Genomic DNA, 9,093 nt, shown 5'->3' with positions numbered 1-9,093 from the left:
CTCATCGTCACGATGGAGCATACAATGAAACCAGAAGACTTCAAAGAGGGCAAATTGACACTGTACATAAACAAAGAGGGCCATTGCCGTACTGCCCCGATCCTTCAGCAAACCAGTGCGAGACAATACGACGATTATAACCCCGAACTAAAGGAACTGTTTGCCTCCCATGTTGTCTATACTATCGAGTGCTTTAAAATCGCCATTGAATCCTATTCCTCCGGGGCACAGACAAAATCACAGACTGTTCAAACAAGTGCAACATCCCTTGCAATGTCGACAAATGTCACACTATCACGATGTCTTTCCAAAAAGACGATCCGGCCAAACGCACCATCGTCGACTTTGTCAACAATCGTCTAAAAAAAACTTGTGTTAGAGTACTCAAGACTTTCGTTTCCAAATGTGCCATGATATTTCCTTGCAAAACCACATGACCAAACCGGCCGGCTAAACCGTTCCCCAAATGTCTATCTTCCATCGTGCAAACTCCTTCGTTGGCACACCCGACATCCTGAACACACAAAATTCAATTTCGTGCCAACCTCAATGGAATACCGACTGCTCTACCGGCAGGGCTGCTACTCCTGCCAACAGGTACCTCGGCTTTACACTCTTGAAAAGCAAACTTTCAAAAATTAATTGTGATGTCTTCAAATGAAACCGACGCTGATGACCTTTCGTTCCCTCGCCACACACGACTTCTTGGTCCTTGTTAGGTTCCACACACTCCTGTGAAGCCTACCTACAACAGGTGTATGTCTCCACAAATATTCCTTCACACCACACAACATGTACCAGCAACATTGCCTGAATGTTGAAACGACCAGAATCAAGATTCTCTACTCACATTCACCCTTTCGTTCCTCTTTTCCGTCCCCCCCTCGCAAATACATTCCATCACTACGTTCACACTAACATTGCCACCCTTTGCATCCTTGCCACTTCGTACCCTTCCTTCCGTCCATGGTACACTGAATCTTGTGGTCAGGCACTTGCCCTGAAACAACTTCCCTTTGCCTCTCACAAAACAAATCCAACTGAAGGCAATCTCAGTTCCTTCCACCAAGCTCGGAACAACTATGTGTCTACCCTCAGCAATCCCACGAAGCACTCACGATCTCTCCACACTCAATAATGAACGAGCAAACCTGTCTCCTTCCTCCAAATGCTGCTGACGTCTGGTCAAATGGGTTTCTCTTATTTCTTCCCCCACCGCCATCCCCTCCCTTACCTCAAATGCCTACACCGTTGACACCGCACATGACAAAGCTGAATGCCTCAGCTCTTTATTTGCCTCGAAATCTTACGTCCCAAACCCATCTCTCTCTCTCTCTCTCTCTTCGCTCTCTTCCCCAGTCGAACCCAACTGCTCCTCACTCTGTCTCCTTCTCCCCTGACAAGATAGACAAGCTTCTATCAAAACTCGACTCTCATTCTCTAACTAAAAGAGACGACATCAACCCAGGCATCTTAAATCCCTGCTCTGGCGCTCCGTTTCACCCTCCCTCTGTTCTGTTCACCCTCTTTTGCTCAACATCATCTACCAGCCAAACCTCACACTCTTACTATGTCTCTCTGAAAAGACCAACGCAAAAAAACCCTTCCATATACTTTCTCAACAATCCCCTCGAAAAAGTTATATCCCTCAAGCTTTTAAGTCTCACTATCTGCCATGATCTTTCTTGGTAAAACCCCATTTCCAACCTGCCCTCCAAAGCGTCCACGACTACGCATCCTTCATCGTGTGAAGTCCTTCCTGGGCACACCTGCCCTACTCACCACATAAAAGCCTTTCATCCACAGCTCCATACAATACTGTTCCCCCCTCTGTACCGATGCTCCGGCCTCACACCCACCTCCGATCCACGCTCTTCACACCAAAGCTTTCACAATCATTACAATGGCCTGCAATGAAACTAACTCCAAGGGCCTTTCACTCACTCACCGCAGCCAGGTTTATGGTCTTTCTGTCTTCCGCCGACTCCTCTCCGGCCTTACTCCCCCAACTCTCTCTGTCCTCTGTCCGCCTAATACTCCTACAGGTCGCACAACATCTGCCAGCAACCCTCTTATCGTTAAACTACCAAAATCTAGGCTCTCTGCTCACCTTCACTCTTCCAATCCCCTTTTGTCCCACCTCTGGAACAAACTCCCCCCCACTCCCTTCAATCCCACTCCTCCCTCAAGGTGTTTAAAACAACTGTTCACCACCATCTCTCATGTCATCTCACCTTATCTTATCTCCTTATCTTCCCCCATCCAAAACCTTGCTCTTTTCTACCCCGACTACTTCACCGGCAATACACTTTTTTTGAAATTCAAAACTTCTTTCCTGAAAGTCCTTGCAGTGTTCGTATATTTCATACCACTGCCACCTCCCCCCCCCAACAATACTCCCTCTCCCACATTTCTCTCCATATCAGTGCTCTCAAATGTGTTGTTTGTGTCTTTGCCCCTCTCTCCCCATCTTGTCTACCGCTCCCCTTATTTTGTGTTTTATGTGCCGCTCTGACTTTCTCATTAATGTTACCTCTTTCGCGACCCTCGATCTTCGCTCTAAAATGAACCAAAAATTGAACCCTAACCCTAACCCGAACCCGAACCCCGACCCGAACCCGAACCCCAACTTAATTAATTATTTATTTATTTAGTTTGTTTGTTATTTACTTTTTTACTTTTTTCCTTTTTTAGTTATTTAGTTATTTAGTTATTTAGTTATTTACGTATTTACGTATTTACTTATTTCGTTATTTACGTATTTAGTTAGTTAGTTAGTTAGTTAGTTAGTTTGTTCGTTCGTTTGTTCCTTTGTTCCTTTGTTCGTTACTGAGTGACTTATTGACTTTGTGAATTTGTGACCTTGTGACTGTGACTGTGACTGTGACTGTTTGTTTGTTTGTTTGTTTGTTTGTTTGTTTGTTTGTTTGTGTTTCTTTGTTTGTTTGTTTCTTTGTTTGTTTGTTTGTTTGTTTGTTTGTTTGTTTGTTTGTGTTTCTTTGTTTGTTTGTTTCTTTGTTTGTTTGTTTGTTTCTTTGTTTGTTCGTTTGTTTCTTTGTTTGTTCGTTATTTAGTTATTTCGTTATTTAGTTATTTACGTATTTACGTATTTACTTATTTAGTTAGTTAGTTTGTTTGTTTGTGACTTTGTGTGTTTGTGACTTTGTGAGTTTATGACTTGGTGCCTTTGTGACGTAGTGTGTTTGTGACTTGGTAAGTTTGTTGCGTTTGGACGTTGTTGCGTTTCTGCGTTTTTCACTCCTATTTCTTTATTGAATGATTTCCTAATTTACTTACTTATTTACTTACCTACTTTGATATATATTTATATATTTTAAACTAAAAGTAAAACTGACACTGAAACTAAGACTAAGACTAACACCGACACTACAACACCAATACTACAACACCAAAACGATGACACACTAACACCAAGACAAACAACAAGATCAACACGAACAAGAACACCGACAACAAACACCGACACCGAGACCGACACCGCCAACTGATACCAAGACTATGACCAAAACCCTAACCCGACATGAACATCAACACCAACACCAACACCGACACCGACACCGACACCGACAGCGACCAACACTTACACTACAATCGATGGCATGCGTGCCATGCGTGGCATTCGTGGTATGCGTGGCATGGGTGGCATGCGTGGCATCCGTGGCATCCGTGGCATCCGTGGCATCCGTAGCATCCGTGGCATCCGTGGCATCCGTGGCATCCGTGTCAATAACTTTGTGACTTTATGACTTTGTGACTTTGTGACTGTGATTTTGTTTGTTTGTGACTTTGTTTGTTTGTGTTTGTGTTTTGTGTTTGTTTGTATTTGTTTGTTTGTTTGTTTCCTTCTTATTTAGTTATTTAGTTATTTACGTATTTACGTATTTACGTATTTACGTATTTAGTTATTTAGTTATTGAGTTATTACTTGCAAAATCGAAGATTTTTCAAGTATATTGGTCGGTTGTGTTTGTGACTCTATCTGTTTGTTTGTTTGTTTGTTTGTTTGTTTGTTTGTTTGTCACCGGCCTACAGGTCACAATTTTCGACCGATCTTCACCAAACTTCACCAAGTGGTACAGTTGGTCAAATGCCAGAAGCCTATTGTTTTTGGGGTCAATAGGTCAAAAGGTCAACATAGGCCAAAGGTCACCAACTTTGCTAAATTTCTAAAATCCTCAATTTTCATCCGATTGACTTGAAATTCGAAGACCACTGGCATATCTGGTCATTGAATTCAACCACCAAGAATTTTTGAGGTCAACATAGGCCAAATGGTCAACATAGGCCAAATTTCAAAAATCCTCAATTTTCATCCAATTGACTTGAAATTTGGAGAGGACTTGCATTGAATTCAACCACCAAGTATTCTTGAGGTCAACAGAGGCCAAATTTCTAAGATCCTCAATTTTCATCCAATTGACTCGAAATTTCAAGAGGACTTGCATATCTGGTCAGTGAATTCAACCACCAAGTATCTTTGACGTCAACATAGGCCAAAAGGTCAACATAGGCCAAATTTCTAAAATCCTCAATTTTCATCCAATTGACATGAAATTTGAAGAGGACTATGCATATCTGGTCACTGAATTCAACCACCAAGTATTTTTGAGGTCACCCTAGGCCATCATGTCACGTTGAAAACTTTTGGGGGAGGGCGTATTTTGCAAGTATCGTGCTACGCATGACGTTTTCTAGTTACTTGCAAAATCGAAGATTTTACAAGTATATTGGTCGGTTGTGTTTGTCACTCTCTGTCTGTCTGTCTGTCTGTCTGTTTGTTTGTTTGTTACTTGCAAAATCGAAGATTTTACAAGTATATTGGTCGGTTGTGTTTGTGACTCTATCTGTTTGTTTCTGTTTGTCTGTTTGTCTGTTTGTTTGTTACTTGCCGGAAAAAATTCCGGCAACTATGTTGATCTGTTCGTTTGTCTGTTTGTCTGTTTCTCTGTCTGTTTGCAGCACTGTGTCTACACCGTTGCACGTAGAATCGCCAAACTTTGCACACATATTGGTCTTGCCCTGGAATAGACTGTGCCCAATTGATGACGTCATCGGTCACGTGGATCGGCCGCCATCTTGGAAAAACTTTGCACCTCCATATCTCCGAAAGGGCTCAACAGGAAAAATTGACACATGGCTCATTGTAAAGAACTCTCCATGGGGAAAAAAATATGTTAATGATGATGTCATATGTCACGTGGTCGGCCGCCACCTTGGAAAAACGGCAAAACTTTGCACCACTATATCTCCAAAAGTGCTGAACAGAAAAAATTGAGACATGGCTCATTGTAAAGAACTCTTCATGCGCAATCAAATATGTTCATGACGACGTCATATGTCACGTGGTTCGGCCGCCATTTTCGAAAAACCGAAAAATTTTGCACATCCATATCTCTGAAAGTGCTAAATAGAAAAAATTGAGACATGGCTCATTGTAAACAACTCTCCAGGGGGAATAAAATATGTAAATGATGACGTCATCGTTCAGGTGGTTCGTCCGCCATCCTGGAAAAACGGCAAAACTTTGCACCTCCATATCTCCGAAAGTGCTGAACTGAAAAAATTGACACATGCCTCATTGTAAAGAACTCTCCAAGGGGAATAAAATACGTTAATGACGACGTCATATGTCACATGGTTCGGCCGCCATTTTGGAACAACCGAAAAATGTTGCACATCCATATCTCTGAAAGTGCTGAATAGAAAAAATTGAGACATGGCTCATTGTAAAGAACTCTCCAAGGGGAATAAAATACGTTAATGACGACGTCATATGTCACATGGTTCGGCCGCCATTTTGGAACAACCGAAAAATGTTGCACATCCATATCTCTGAAAGTGCTGAATAGAAAAAATTGAGACATGGCTCATTGTAAAGAACTCTCCATAGGGAATAAAATATGTTGATGATGACGTCATCAGTCACGTGGTTCGGCCGCCATATTTGTCCTAAATGGCCGAAAAAAAGGACATCCCGGCAAGTCCTCGGTCTCTGACCGATTTTTCATTTGCTTGTTTGTTTGTTTGTTTGTCACCGGCCTACAGGTCACAATTTTCAACCGATCTTCACCAAACTTCACCAAGTGCTAGAGTTAGTCAAATGCCAGAAGCCTGTTGTTTTTGGGGTCAATAGGTCAAAAGGTAAACATAGGCCAAAGGTCACCAACTTTGCTAAATTTCTAAAATCCTCAATTTTCATCCGATTGACTTGAAATTTTAAGACCACTTGCATATCTGGTCATTGAATTCAACCACCAAGAATTTTTGAGGTCAACATAGGCCAAATGGTCAACATAAGCCAAATTTCTAAAATCCTCAATTTTCATCCAATTGACTTCAAATTTGGAGAGGACTGGCATTGAATTCAACCACCAAGTATTCTTGACGTCAACATAGGCCAAATGGTCAAGATAGGCCAAATTTCAAAAATCCTCAATTTTCATCCAATCGACTTGAAATTTGAAAAGGACTTGCATATCTCGTCACTGAATTCAACCACAAATTATATTTTAGGTGAACATAGGTCAAAAGGTCAACATAGGCCAAATTTCTAAAATCCTCAATTTTCATCCAATTGACTTGAAATTTGAAGAGGACTTGCATATCTGGTCAGTGAATTCAACCACCAAGTATCTTTGAGGTCAACATAGGCCAAAAGGTCAACATAGTCCAAATTTCTAAAATCCTCAATTTTCATCCAATTGACATGAAATTTAAAGACGACTTGCATATCTGGTCACTGAATTCAACCACCAAGTATTTTGGACGTCACCATAGGCCATCATGTCACATTGAAAACTTTTGGGGGAGGGCGTATTTTGCAAGTATCGTGCTACGCATGACGTTTTCTTGTTTACTTATTTATTACTTGCAAAATCGAAGATTTTTCAACTATATTGGTCGGTTGTGTTTGTGACTCTGTTTGTTAGTTTGTCACCGGCCTGCAGGTCACAATTTTCAACCGATCTTCACCAAACCTCACCAAGTCGTACACTTGGTCAAATGCCAGAAGCCTGTTGTTTTTGGGGTCAATAGGTCAAAAGGTAAACATAGGCCAAAGGTCACCAACTTTGCTAAATTTCTAAAATCCTCAATTTTCATCCGATTGACTTGAAATTTCAAGACCACTTGCATATCTGGTCATTGAATTCAACCACCAAGAATTTTTGAAGTCAACATAGGCCAAATAGTCAACATAGGCCAAATTTCTAAAATCCTCAATTTTCATCCAATTGACTTGAAATTTGGAGAGGACTTGCACATCTGTCCCCGAATTCAACCACCAACTATTCTTCAGGTCAACATAGGCCAAAAGGTCAACATAGGCCAAATTTCTAAAATCCTCAATTTGCATCGATTGACTTGAAAATTCAACAGCATTTCCATATCTGCTCACTTAATTCACCCACCAAGTATTTTTGAGGTCAACATAGGCCAAAACATCAACAGAGGCCAAATTTCTAAAATGCTCAATTTTCATCCAATTGACTTTAAATTTGAACACCATTTGCATATCTGCTCACTGAATTCACCCACCAAGTATTTTTGAGGTCAACATAGGCCAAAAGATCAACATAGGCCAAAAGATCAACATAGGCCAAATTTCTAAAATCCTCAATTTTCATGCAATTGACTTTAAATTTGAACAGCACTTGCATATCTGGTCACTGAATTCAACCACAAATTATATTTTTGATGAACATTGGACAAAAGCTCAACATAGGGCAAAAGGTCAACATAGGCCAAATTTCGAAAATCCTCATTTTTCATCCAATTGACTTCAAATTTGAAGAGCACTTGCATATCTGGTCACTGAATTCAACCACCAAGTATATTTGAGGTCAACATCGGAAGGTCAACATAGGCCACATTTCTAAAATCCTACATTTTCATCTAAATGATGTGTAATTTCAACACGACTTGCATATCTGCTTACTCAATTCAACCACCAACAATTTTTGAAGTCACCATACACCAAAACGTCAACATACGCCATCATGTATCATTGGAAAACTTTTGGGGAAGGGTGCATTTTCCAAGTATCGTGCTACGCATGACGTTTTCTTCTTGACTTTGTGACTTTGTGACTTTGTGACTTTGTGACTTTGTGACTTTGTGACTTTGTGACTTTGTGACTTTGTGACTTTGTGACTTTGTGACTTTGTGACTTTGTGACTTAGTGACTTAGTGACTTTGTGACTTAGTGACTTTGTGAGTTTGTGACTTTGTGACTTAGTGACTTTGTGAGTTTGTGACTTTGTGACTTTGTGACTTAGTGACTTAGTGAGTTTGTGACTTTGTGACTTAGTGACTTAGTGAGTTTGTGACTTTGTTACTTTGTGACTTTGTGACTTTGTGAGTTTGTGACTTAGTGACTTTGTGACTTTGTGACTTTGTGACTTTGTGACTTTGTGACTTTGTGACTTTGTGACTTAGTGACTTAGTGACTTAGTGACTTTGTGACTTTGTGACTTTGTGACTTTGTGACTTAGTGACTTAGTGAGTTTGTGACTTAGTGACTTAGTGAGTTTGTGACTTTGTGACTTTGTGACTTAGTGAGTTTGTGACTTAGTGACTTAGTGACTTAGTGAGTTTGTGACTTAGTGACTTTGTGACTTTGTGACTTTGTGACTGAGTTTATGACATCAACATCAACACCAACAACGACCAACACTTACACTACAATCGGTGGCATGCGTGGCATGCGAGGCATCCGAGGCATCCGTGGCATCCGAGGCATCCGTGGCATCCGTGGCATCCGTGGCATCCGTGGCATCCGTGGCATCCGTGGCATCCAACGCAGAGAAAACATCGATGACATCCATCATATCCATCATATCCATGCAATCCATGCAATGCATGGCATCCTTTGTTACGAAAAGGAAAAAACAAACAAAAAAAACACAAAAATAAACAAAACAAAAAAACCCCCAACAACAAACAAACGATTCCAATTTCTTCCGTGCGAGGCATAAGTCTGTAGCCTTACTTCCCCTGCTGCAAGTCGACGTACAATTGTTCACTTGTTCACTTGTTCGCGTTCACGTTCACGTTCACGTTCATGTTCATACA

Source organism: Myxine glutinosa, unplaced genomic scaffold (assembly GCF_964187855.1).
Source record: "Myxine glutinosa unplaced genomic scaffold, kmMyxGlut1.1 SCAFFOLD_390, whole genome shotgun sequence".
Classification (NCBI taxonomy): Eukaryota; Metazoa; Chordata; class Myxini; order Myxiniformes; family Myxinidae; genus Myxine; species Myxine glutinosa.
This window is presented reverse-complemented; position numbering follows the sequence as displayed.